The sequence below is a fragment of the Schistocerca cancellata genome, chromosome 6 (assembly GCF_023864275.1).
Source record: "Schistocerca cancellata isolate TAMUIC-IGC-003103 chromosome 6, iqSchCanc2.1, whole genome shotgun sequence".
Taxonomy (NCBI): domain Eukaryota; kingdom Metazoa; phylum Arthropoda; class Insecta; order Orthoptera; family Acrididae; genus Schistocerca; species Schistocerca cancellata.
The window spans coordinates 548,156,511-548,170,602 of NC_064631.1; positions in this window are offsets into that span (position 1 = coordinate 548,156,511).

Consider the following 14,092-nt stretch of genomic DNA (forward strand, 5'->3'; position numbering starts at 1 on the left):
AAACTCACGGACTTCGAACGTGGTCGGGTGATTGGGGGTCACTTGTGTCATACGTCTGTACGCGATGTTTCCACATTCCTAAATATCCCTAGGTCCACGGTTTGCGATGTGATAGTGAAGTGGAAAGTGAAGATACACGTACAGCACAAAAGCGTACAGACCGACCTCGCCTGTTGACTGACATAGACCGCCGACAGAAGAAGAGGGTCGTAATGTGTAATATGCAGACTTCTATCCAGATCATCACACAGGAATTGCAAACTACATCAGGATCTACTGCAAGTACTATGACAGGTACACAGGAGGTGAGAAAAATTGGATTTCATGGTCGAGCAACTGCTCATAGGCCACACATCGCGCCGGTAAAAGCCAAAAGACGCGTCGTTTGCTGTAAGGAGCGTAAACATTGGACGACTGAACAGTGGAAAAACATTGTGTGGAGTGACGAATCGCGGTACACAATGTGACGATTCGATGGCAGGGTGTGGGTATGGCGAATACCCGGTAAACGTTATCTGCCAGCGTGTGTAGTGCCAACAGTAAAACTCGTAGGCGGTGGTGTTATGGTGTGGTCGTGTTTTTCATGGTGGGGGCTTGCACCCCTTGTTGTTTTGCGTGGCACTATCACATCACAGGCCTACATTGATGTTTTAAGCACCTTCTGACTTCCCACTGTTGAAGTGCAATTCGGGGATGGCGATTGCATCTTTCAACACGGAGTGTGGCGGAGTGGTTCCACGACAATAACATCCCTGTAATGGACTGGCCTGCATAGAGTCCTGACCCGAATCCTATAGAACACCTTTGGGACGTCTTGGAACGCCGACTTCGTGCGAGGCTTCACCGACCGACATTGATACTTCTCCTCAGTGCAGCACTCCGTGAAGAACGGGCGGTCATTCCCCAAAACCTTCCAGCACCTGATTGAAAGCATGCGTGCGAGAGTGAAAGCTGTCATCAAGGCTAAGGATGGGCCAACACCATATTGAATTCCAGCACTACCCATGGAGTGCGCCGCGAATTTGTAAGTCATTTTCAGCCAGGTGTCCGGATACTTTTGATCACATAGTGTAGCAGGTGTGTGTTGGTTTGGGATACACACCTTGTGGCAAACGCTCCATCTGTTCTCATTTTTAACAGTACATCCAGGAACAGTAGGTTGTCATCCACTTCCAATTCCCTGGTGAGCTTAATATTTGGATGAGATTCCAGAGACTCATTGAGCCTTGCCCTACCATGAGATCAGATCACAGAGGTATCATCCACACACCTGAAGCAGAATGTAGGGTTTTATCTAGCCATCTCTAACGCTTCTTCCTGAAATTTCTCCAAGAACTGATTGACAACCATTGTAGGCAGGGGGGTGCACGTAGTCACTCCTTCCGTCTGCCTGTAATATTGTCCCCCATACGGAAAATATTTTTAAGTCAGTATATGCCTGAACAGATCGATCAGAGCATCATCAAATTTCTCTACAATCAGTTTGTAACCACCCCCTTACTAATCGACCTATCCTGCTTGCGATATAAAATATGACCGTGGATTGCGTGTATACCTAATGGAATTTTTCTAGTTGGATAAGGCTATTTTTCCCGAAGAAGTAATATCGGTAAGTACGGGGAAAGTGTACAACCGATCTTTCTGATAGAAAAGTCTCCTAAAAATAAAAAATAATTAAACCGATCAGGGCTAGAATTTGGAAAAATGAAAGATATTTTGTGCATTCACTCACGAACAACACTGGACAGAAAAGGGGTACCACTGATCATGAAACCGAAAGTTACACTAATGAACGAAAAGGAAATAATTACGGTCGCCAGCCCACTAGGACGATTTACATCCAAAATCCTGTACAAGAAGATGGGAAAGAAAAACATTCATTATTAAACACTGCGTGGCAAATGAAGGTTGTCACGTTTTTTGACAATATTTTTAAGTGAGTTTGTAACGATAAAGAAAACCTGAGAAGTCACTTTTATGTTAAGTTTGTCATTAAATTATGAAAAAGGCAATCGAGTAATGATTTGAAAATATGCACTTAAACTGTATGTTAGTATTGAACATCGTTACGTGAACAATTACTTTCAGAGACCTCAACATAAAGTCATCAAAGAAATTTAGAGAAAGGCAAGCAATTTTTACTTTGCAGTTACTTAATTTTCAAATTGGATTTCATATTATTATCTGAACAACTGAGCCTTTTTTTTTACTGACTTGAACAGAATTAAATACTAGAATACGTACCAAACCAAACAGCTATGTTCTTCTTCTTCTTCTTCAGTAGCGCTACAGCCCTTGGTGAGCCTTGGCTTCTTCAACAATCTTCCTCCACACTTCTCGGTTATTTGCTGCTCTCTTCCACCCCCGGAATCCCATATTGGTGATACCCATTATTACCTCGTCGATCCATCTTCTTCTAGGTCTCCCTTTTCGCCTAACTTAATGGATCATACCTTTCATCGTTTTCTTTGGAATTCTATCCTCTGCCATTCTCTCCAAGTGTCCTAGCCATCGTATTCGCTGTGATTTCACAAATTTTACTATGTCCCTGCCTAGTATTAACTCTTGTAATTCGGCATTGTAGCTTATTCTCCAGCCCTCTTTCTCCCTTATTGGCCCATAGATTTTGCGTAATATTTTCCGCTCAATGCTTCTTAGTGCATTTTTATCGTGTTCTGTCAACGTCCATACCTCTGAGCCGTATGTGATAACTGGACGGACTAGGGAATTATATATTAGCAGTTTAGTTTTTCTTGTAACAAGGCTATTTTTGAAAACCTGCATATTTGCAAAGTAAGCTCTGTTTCCTGCTTGTATTCTTTCTCTTATAGCCTTTCCAATACTGTTATCATTTGTTATTAGGGCTCCCAAGTAGTTAAAAGAGGACACCCCATTGAAGCATTTCCCATTGATGTTTAGGTTTTTAGGTGTTCTTCTGGCCTCAAATTGTGACATTACCATATATTTTGTTTTGTTTACATTTACTATGAGGCCAATTTTTAAGGCTTCTGTTTCCATTGCTCAGTATGTTTCTAGTAGTGTAATGGTATTTCTTCCTACTACAGCAATGTCATCAGCGTATGCACATATCCGGCTAGTTTTCCTAAATATGGTGCCTCTTTTGTTGATTTTATTTGCTACACTATGCAGGGCTATATTGAATAGAACAGTGGAGAGACTATTCCCTTGCTTCACACCTTTATTAAAGTCAAAGCTTTCACTTGTTCTGCTAAGGACCTTTACTTTTGCTCTTGTCTCTGTCATTGTCATTCTGATTAGTCTTATTAATTTAGCACATATACCAACTTTTTTCAGTAATCTGTATAGTTCTTGCCGATTTATGCTGTCAAAGGCTTGTTTGAAATCGATACATAGGAAATGCAGATCTATATCATATTCATAGAACTTTTCCATCATTTGTCTTATCACAAATATTTGATCAGTTGTTCCTCTGCCTGGTCGAAAGCCACACTGATATTCCCCTAGTATGTCTTCTGCACACTTCTGTATCCTTTCGTTTAATATACTTGGGAAGATCTTATAAGCTGTGCTTAGGAGTGTTACACCTCTATAGTTTTCACATGCTGTTCTGTCACCTTTCTTATAAATGGGGACTATTATTCCAATTTTCCAGTTATCTGGCGTAGTTTCTGTTTCCCATATATCTGATATTAATGTGTGCAGTTCCTTTATTATAGCCTCACCACCAGTTTTTATTAATTCAGCAATTATGCTGTCTTCCCCAGGGGCTCGATTGTTTTTTGACTTGTGCACAGCCTGGGCGACCTCTTGTAGTGTTGGCTTTCTTGCCTCATTGGTTTCATTGTCTGCTTCCAGCTCCAATCTTCCCTCCTGTGCAGCTGTCTCTTCATCTTCTAGGCTGGTGCTTAGTGTATCTTTGAAATACTCTGCCTATCTTCCCACTATCTGTTCTTCTTCCCTTATCATTTTCCCATCTTTACTGGAACAGGCCATTATTTTTGGTTGGAATCTATTCTTCATTTTGCCTATGGCATGATAGAACTTTCTTATTTCACTCTGTTCCTTTAGTTCTTCTAGTTCTTGAAATTTCTTCTTATTCCACTCTCTTTTCTTTCTCTTGCACAGTCTGTTAGCTCTGTGGATGATATTTCTCTGAAAGTCTGGTGGTACGCACCAGTCTCAGATTCTACACACCAACTTGAAAGTCGTTTTCCTCTAATGATTTAAGAAATTCCGATGGAATGTTATCTATACCTTCTGTTTTATTTGGATCTCGGGTATTCGAGATCCTCTATGTCTTCCTTACCTGCTCCACTTCTTTCTTCTATCTCATCATCAAATAACTCCTTCGTCTCATAGAGTCCTTCAGTGCACTCTTTCCTTCTATCTGCTTTTTCCTCTGCGTTGGGACTCTCATTACACTCTCAAACTTAGCATCCTTGCTTTTAATTTCGTCGAAGGTTGTTTTGACTTTTCTAAAAGGTGAGTCAGTCCTTTCGACGATCATTTCTTTTTAAATTACTTCACATTTTGCTAATTTTCGCACTTAGAAGAAGCGGTAAACTGATCACCTCACAATCTTACCCCCACATTCCCACATTCTCACAACTCTTTCAGTCTTCGATATATGGCATTTTCATCCAACTGATTTTGACGAGTAAGGCTGGCTATAGATATCCCTCGGCAAGTTAGAGATTCCTGCAAATTCTCTCGAAAGCACAGCACTGTTCTATTAGTAAGAAGGTTGGCCAGTCCTCTACCCGTCACGGGGTATGTAGAGAATTATTACAGCGAGAAAAAATGGCACACTAACGTACAGAGAGAAATTCACCACCATGCAGGTGCTTACGTCCAAATATTTTTTTCTATTGTCGCTGCTTCTAGTCACTTGTGCCAGTGGCGTAACAGAACAGTAGCAGATCTCTTCAGCTATTTTAGATTCAATAGTTATATTTACCTACATCAGCTCCAACTCACATCAGTTCTCCAGTCCTCTGTAAATCGAAGTAGACTACCGGTGTCGCAATCCTGCTGTAAACACGAGCCTACTATTACACACATATTCCGCAAACCACTGCGCAATGCGCGGTGTGGACCATGCCTTTGAAGTACTATTGATTTTTTCCTCTCACATGCGTAATGAGCGAGTAAAAATGAACAGCATACACCCTAATCCCTTCTATGATGGCTACGCCAGATATAAGATTTTTAAAGGCCTTTAGTATACGAGACACCAAAAAGAGGTCCAGGTCACCCACAGTTCATCGTCATCGCATGATTGTTTACAAATAGCTCCCTGTACGCCTCCTAATCCAAATGGTTCAAATGGCTCTGAGCACTATGGGACTTAACTTCTGAGATCATCAGTCCCCTAGAACTTAGAACTACTTAAACCTAACTAACCTAAGGACATCACACACATCCATGCACGAGGCAGGATTCGAACCTGCGACCGTAGCGGTCGCGAGGTTCCAGACTGTAGCGCCTAGAACCGCTCGGCCATCCCGGCCGACCCTCCTAATCCCCTTTATCATATTCCTATGATCACTACCACAGATATACGACAGCGTGACGATGTCAGAGACTGCGTTGACACCTTAGTGTTTTGTGAGAAATACATAGTCTTTCTTTCAAATGGGACATACCGGCGAGTTGAGCACTTTCTTTGTCGGTTCGAGTGTCTTGGTGGTCTACATCTACATCTACATCCATACTCCGCAAGCCACCTCACGGTGTGTGGCGGAGGGTACCTTGAGTACCTCTATCGGTTCTCCCTTCTATTCCAGTCTAGTATTGTTCGTGGAAAGAAGGATTGTCGGTATGCCTCTGTGTGGGCTCTAATCTCTCTGATTATATCCTCATGGTCTCTTCGCGAGATATACGTAGGAGGGAGCAATATACTGCTTGACTCTTCGGTGAAGGTATGTTCTCGAAACTTTGACAAAAGCCCGTACCGAGCTACTGAGCGTCTCTCCTGCAGAGTCTTCCACTGGAGTTTATCTATCATCTCCGTAACGCTTTCGCGATTACTAAATGATCCTGTAACGAAGCGTGCTGCTCTCCGTTGGATCTTCTCTATATCTTCTATCAACCCTATTTGTTACGGATCCCACACTGCTGAGCAGTATTCAAGCAGTGGGCGAACAAGCATACTGTAACCTACTTCCTTTGTTTTCGGATTGCATTTCCTTAGCATTCTTCCAATGAATCTCAGTCTGGCATCTGCTTTACCGACGATCAACATTATATGATCATTCCATTTTAAATCACTCCTAATGCGTACTCCCAGATAATTTATGGTATTAACTGCTGCCAGTTGCTGACCTGCTATTTTGTAGCTAAATGATAAAGGATCTATCTTTCTGTGTATTCGCAGCACATTACACTTGTCTACATTGAGATTAAATTGCCATTCCCTGCACCATGCGTCAATTCGCTGCAGATCCTCCTGCATTTCAGTACAATTTTCCATTGTTACAACCTCTCGATACACCACAGCATCATCTGCAAAAAGCCTCAGTGAACTTCCGATGTCATCCACCAGGTCATTTATGTACATTGTGAATAGCAACGGTCCTATGACACTCCCCTGCGGCGCACCTGAAATCACTCTTACTTCGAAGCTGGCGGTGTTGGTAGTGGTGTCCGGCGGAGCGTACGTGCTTCTCGTGGGGGTGGGGGGGAAAGAGGAGTCAGAGGGTGGGGGAGCGGGAGGGGGAGGGGGGCGGCCACTAGCCAGTATTGCTGGTGCACGGATTTTCTGGGGCGAAGCTCGTGAGCCGGCGTACATGACGGTGCGGCTGTAGACGTGACGTGCTTGGAGAAGCTACCCCTTGTCCTGGCTGCGCTAGTTCGCGTGGCCTCGGGGTTCCTCCTGCAGAAGCCATCGCTATTCGGTGAGGCCGCCGCATGCGCTCGGTACCTGCAGTTTATCTGAAGCAGCTTGGGACTTGCCCTCCACTTTGTTTTCAACTTCAGTTATGCTACATCCCCACATTTTTCTTTTAATTGCTGGTTATTTGAAGGGGCCTCTGGCATGTGCTCAGCTCCCTGCCGTAAGGAAATTGGCATGTCTGTCTGGAGTACGTTTCTTAAAAATTTCGAACACCCGATTTTAAATAAAAGTTCAGACTGATGTTTTCTTGTGATTCTGGCTTTAAGGCCTTGTGGCCTGCGTTCGGTTTTTATTTTAGATTCATCTTGCCACTGTGTTGAATTTAAGAAAGGCGATACACTTTAATGAGTGGCAGTGATTTGGTTCTTGCAGCCACTAGTATGTCTCCCTCTTTAGGCAGTACAACTTCCCTTTATCGGAATTAGTGGACTGTTTTATATGATACTAAGCTGGTGCTTAAATCTGCTAAATTATACAGGATGGTTCACTGATAATGACCGGGCCAAATATCTCACGAAATAAGCATCAAACGAAAAAACTACAAAGAACGAAACGTGTCTAGCTTGAAGGGGGTAATCTGATGGCAATATGGTCGGCCCCCTAGATGGCGCTGACATACGTCAAACGGATATCAACTGCGTTTTTTAAATAGCAATCGCCACTTTTTATTACATATTCGTGTAGTACGTAAAGAAATTTGAGTGTTTTAGTTGGACCACTTTTTTCGCTTTGTGAAAGATGGCGCTGTAATAGTGACAAACGTATAAGTATGTGGTCTCACGTAACATTCCGCCAGTGCGGACGGTATTTGCTTCGTGATACATTACCAGTGTTAAAATGGACCGTTTACCAATCGTGGAAAAGGTCGATATCGTGTTGATGTGTGGCTATTGTAATCAAAATGCCCAACGGGCGTGTACTATGTATGCTGCTCGGTATCCTAGACGACATCACACAAGTGTCCGGACCGTTCGCCGGATAGTTACGTTATTTAAGGAAACAGGAAGTGTTCAGCCACATGTGAAATGTCAACCACGACCTGCAACAAATGATGATGCCCAAGTAGGTGTTTCGTTCTTTGTAGTTTTTTCGTTTGATGCTTATTTCTTGAGATATTTGGCCCGGTCACTATCAGTAGACCACCCTGTATATGACGTTGTCGAAGGGGGAAGTACTTAATAACCCCGGACCGGTGAAGATGCCATTTGAGTTGTTGGTACTAGCTTGAAAGCGGCTTTCGCATTTGTCAAGGTTGTGGTGATATTTAGAGTATAATTAACCTTTGATCCTTAATTATTCCGGTGTTTACACCCGCTCCAAGAGTGATATATTTCAGATCCAGGCGAAACGCTTTAGTTTGGTTTTACTCTTTCACTGTTTAGGTGACTATTCACTGTACATTTTGTAGCAGTCAACTCACTCTCGCTGGCCCTGTCGTCAGAGGTCTGTTGACCTGTAGTAGGCTTGTGCCCCAATCTGACCTCGGGCTAATCAGTTGTTAATTACTAATTTTTAATGTGTTTGACCCTTTTTAATCTTTTTAAGATTGTGAAGCATGTCTAAATTGTTTAACGTTTGGCACTGGAGATTAATATATTTTCTTCAAACTATTTTTTTATAATTTTTCTTTTTTAAATTGAAAAGAAAACATTGATTATTGTACTTCGTTAGTGTTTTTGGAATTACTTGACAGTTAATAAATTTTTGGAGGAGGTATTTCATAAGAAATGATGTCCATTCGTTTTACCCACCCCCTCCTCTAGAACCTGATTGTGTCTTCAAACTAGGTACCTGCCCTTGTTGCCTGTTTCAGCGCTATTCCAGAGTGGACCAACCATGCAACAGTATTCTGTTTAAAGCAGCACTTACTTTTAATTTGACATAAAGTTGTTTTGACTTACCGATATCCTGAGTCAGTTCTTAGTCTATCATTTATTTTTTAATTTCTTCACATTTTCATTAAGCCATTTCGCTTTAGCTTCTTATTTTGTTCCTAAGTGACATGAATTTCTGTATTCCTAAATTTTCCTGAACATTCTTGTGCTTCCTTCTTTCGTCAATCAGCTGAAGTATTTCAACTGTTAACAACGGTTTCTTCACAGCTGCGTTCCTTCCAGCTACGGTTTTCCTTACAACTTCCGTGATTGCCCTCTTCAGAGATGTTCATTCTTCCACTGTACTGGCTACTGAGTTATCCATTATCGCAGTATCTATAGCCTCAGAAAACTTCAAGCATTTTTCTTTATTCTTTAGTTGTTCCGTATCCCCTTTTTGTATACTGTTTCTTCCTGACAAGTCTCTTAATCTTTAGCCTACTCTTCATCATTACTGAACTGTCATCTGAGTCTATATCTGCTCCTGCGTACGCCCTACGATCAAATATCTCAGGAATCTTTGTCTGGTCATGATGTATTCTAACCGAAATATTTCCTTATCTCCTGCCCTTTTCCACGTATACCTCCTCCTCTATTGATTCTTGAACAGGGAATTCGCTGTTACTGATATTTACTGCAGAACTCAATTAGTCTTTCTCCTCTCTCGTTCCTACTACCACAATCCTTTCTTTTACTCGCTCTCGTACTATAGCGTTCCAATCCCCCATCTCTATCACTGAACTGTTCAAGTAGCTCAGACACTGTCTTACCCTCGTATTCATAACGAATCCTACTCCCGTTATACCATTTTCTACTGCTTTTGATATTACCCTGTACTCGTTTGACCAGAAATCCTTGTCTTCTTCCCATTTCACTTCACTGACGCCCACTTGAACCTTAGTATTTCCTTTTCAGATTGTCTAGCTTCCCTATCACCCTCAAACTTCTCACATTCCACACCTCGATTCGTAGAGGACTATTCTTTCGTTGGTTCTTGAGTCTTTCTCTCACGGTTATCTCCCTCTTGGCTGTCCCGTCGCGGAAATGCGAATGAGGTACTAGTCTGCAATCTTTTGCCAATGGAGAAATCATGATAACACTTTTTCAGTTACAGGCCACACGTCATGTGGAGACACGTTGTGAGCCTTTAAAGCAATTGTTTCACTATCTTTTGCAAGTTAGTGTGTGAAACTATCAGGTATCAATTAATATCAAACTGCAAGAACTGGAGGAGTACTGGAAATGGAAATTCTCACTCAAAAGGCTGTTTAAGCTATTGCCGGCAAAGCATCAGCAGCAATTATATTGTAATCATCACGAGTCGATGATAGTAACAACTGTACGATCAGAATTGTATGGGTATTTAAAGAATGTGGTGATGGTACAGCGCCACCTGTTCTGACTGACATTAGTGGCTGTGTACTTAATCTAAAGCTTCTTAACCTAAGTAAAGATGGAGATGTCTTTCTCGCTTCCAGATTGAGCTCTACCTACATCATCTTGCTCCGCAATCTAGTATACTCTATGCACTGATGTGTAACTATGGACATCTGCGCTGATATACCGTCTCGTGTTATCCTCAGGGAGAAGCAGTGAATGGGACCAAAAACTCCTAACATTAGAAACGAAACACCCGTCAATATGCTCAATCTAATATATGTGACAGCTATCTCATTAGCATCAAGCAGGCACAAAGTTCATTCTTGTGGTAAATACATAATCTCCTTAGATATTTGCTTACTAAATAACAGTCTGCTATGTAACTGGAACGACAGCCATCACACAGGTTATATACACTGAAGAGCCAAACAAATTGGTGCACCCGCCTAATGTCGTGTAGGGCCCCGCGAGCACGCAGAAGTGTCGCAACACGACCTGGCCTGGACTCGAATGTCTGAAGTAGTGCTGGAGGGAATTGACACTATGAACCCTGCAGGACTATCCATAAATCCCTAAGAGTACGAGGGGTGGAGATCTCTTGTGAACAGCACGTTGCGAGGCATCCCTGATTGTGGCCAGCGGAACTGTTTAAACTCAGAAGAGTGTTCCTGGAGCCACTCTGTAGAAATACTGGAAGGGGGTGTCGCGTTGTCCTGCTGGAATCGCAGGTAATTCATAATGTTCCGACACAATATACACTCCTGGAAACTGAAATAAGAACACCGTGAATTCATTGTCCCAGGAAGGGGAAACTTTATTGACACATTCCTGGGGTCAGATACATCACATGATCACACTGACAGAACCACAGGCACATAGACACAGGCAACAGAGCATGCATAATGTCGGCACTAGTACAGTGTATATCCACCTTTCGCAACAATGCAGGCTGCTATTCTCCCATGGAGACGATCGTAGAGATGCTGGATGTAGTCCTGTGGAACGGCTTGCCATGCCATTTCCACCTGGCGCCTCAGTTGAACCAGCGTTCGTGCTGGACGTGCAGACCGCGTGAGACGACGCTTCATCCAGTCCCAAACATGCTCAATGGGGGACAGATCCGGAGATCTTGCTGGCCAGGGTAGTTGACTTACACCTTCTAGAGCACGTTGGGTGGCACGGGGTACATGCGGACGTGCATTGTCCTGTTGGAACAGCAAGTTCCCTTGCCGGTCTAGGAATGGTAGAACGATGGGTTCGATGACGGTTTGGATGTACCGTGCACTATTCAGTGTCCCCTCGACGATCACCAGTGGTGTACGGCCAGTGTAGGAGATAGCTCCCCACACCATGATGCCGGGTGTTGGCCCTGTGTGCCTCGGTCGTATGCAGTCCTGATTGTGGCGCTCACCTGCACGGCGCCAAACACGCATACGACCATCATTGACACCAAGGCAGAAGCGACTCTCATCGCTGAAGACGACACGTCTCCATTCGTCCCTCCATTCACGCCTGTCGCGATACCACTGGAGGCGGGCTGTACGATGTTGGGGCGTGAGCGGAAGACGGCCTAACGGTGTGCGGGACCGTAGCCCAGCTTCATGGAGACGGTTGCGAATGGTCCTCGCCGATACCCCAGGAGCAACAGTGTCCCTAATTTGCTGGGAAGTGGCGGTGCGGTCCCCTACGGCACTGCGTAGGATCCTACGGTCTTGGCGTGCATCCGTGCGTCGCTGCGGTCCGGTCCCAGGTCGACGGGCACGTGCACCTTCCGCCGACCACTGGCGACAACATCGATGTACTGTGGAGACCTCACGCCCCACGTGTTGAGCAATTCGGCGGTACGTCCACCTGGCCTCCCGCATGCCCACTATACGCCCTCGCTCAAAGTCCGTCAACTGCACATACGGTTCACGTCCACGCTGTCGCGGCATGCTACCAGTGTTAAAGACTGCGATGGAGCTCCGTATGCCACGGCAAACTGGCTGACACTGACGGCGGTGCACAAATGCTGCGCAGGTAGCGCCATTCGACGGCCAACACCGCGGTTCCTGGTGTGTCCGCTGTGCCGTGCGTGTGATCATTGCTTGTACAGCCCTCTCGCAGTGTCCGGAGCAAGTAAGGTGGGTCTGACACACCGGTGTCAATGTGTTCTTTTTTCCATTTCCAGGAGTGTATGTTCCAAAATCCTGCTGCATATCGATGTTAACGATACGGTTGTATATGATTGTTAAGTATGGAGCTAATGCATGAGCATACTCCGAAAGGAACCTAATTGGTATACAGCCTAGACCAGAAGAGTTGATTTTATTAAGCGATTTAAGTTTCTCCACTTCTCCGAGAATATTTGCTTCTACGATACACATGTTGGCAGGTGTTCTCGATTCCAATTCTGGAATATTTACTTCGTCTTCTTTTGTGAAGGCATTTCGGAAGGCTGTGTTTAATAACTCTGCTTTGGCAGCACTGTCTTCGATAGTATCTCCATTGATATCGCGCAGAGAAGGCATTGATTGTTTCTTGCCGCTGACATACTTCACATACGACCAGAATCTCTTTGGATTTTCTGCCAGGTTTGGAGACAAAGTCCGCGCTAAATATTGAGCTTCTGTAAAAGATCGACAATCTTGGGGATTTTGCGGAGGTTCGAGTCCTCCCTCGAGCATGGGTGTGTGTGTTTGTCCTTAGGATGATTTAGGTTAAGTAGTGTATAAGCTTAGGGACTGATGACCTTAGCAGTTAAGTTCCATAAGATTCCACACACATTTTTTTTTAAATTTGGCATGTTTGTTTCGTTGTTTCTGCAACAGTGTTCTAACCCATTTTGTGTTCCAAGGAGGATCAGCTCCATCCATTGTTAGTTTATTTGGTATAAATCTCTTGAACAGTCTCCTGCTGACATGCAGAGTCAATTGATTCATGAGATTATGTTCATACCCGTACGCGTCCACCCACTCGGTACAATCTGAAACGAAACTCGTCCGATCAGAGACCATGTTTCCAGTCACTAACATTCCAATGTTAGTGTTGACGGGCCCAGGCGAGGCATAAAGCTTTGAGTGGTGCAGTCATCAAGGGCACTCGAGTGGGTCTTCGGCTCCGAAAGCCGATATCGACGATGTTTCATTGAATGGTTCGCACGCTTACACTTGTTGATGATCCAGCATTGAAACCTGTAGCAATTTGCGGAAGGGTTACACTTCTGTCACTCTGAACGATTCTCTTCAGCCGTCGTCGGTCCCGTTCTTGCAGGAGATGTCGGAGATTTGATGTTTTACCGGATTCCTGCTACTGATGGTACACTCGTGAAATGGTCGTACGGGAAAATCTCCACTTCATCACTACCTCGGAGATGCTGCGTCCCATCACTGGTGAGCCAACTATAACACCACGTTCAATTACGCTTAAATCTTGATAACCTGCCATTATAGCAGCAGTAACTCGTCCAGAAAAGCTGATAAGAAGCTGATTAATTTAGGTATAACTCTGCGTTCGGTGTCGTGATTTAGTTGATATCCACGGTAGGTGTGGTGGTCGAGGGGAGTGGGTGTGAATGATTGTGTGGTACACCATAAACCTTGTTTATCGTCTCGATAATGGGTTGACAGTCCTGCGATGGAAATTAGGTCGTTGGCAAAAAGATTAGAGCATAGAGCAATTTGCAGTAATTAACTAGCACATTGTGGGACTGTGTTGTGTGTAGGGTGAGGGATTAGTCGTATTGATGTTACTCACCGACTGTCGAGCAATTCTTTTATTAGTAGAAATTAAGTTTGGCCTACAGAGATATTTAGTGGTTCTTTCGCGCTATGATTCAGAAGCATATGGATAGTCTCTGCAAATGCCAGAACCGCCTGCCCGTTTATACCGCCACAATAGAAACTGATAATTCTCGTGTGACTAGTGTGTTAGTCTATAGCCATCGTTAACATTAAAAAGCTTGGGGCTAAACTAATAACAT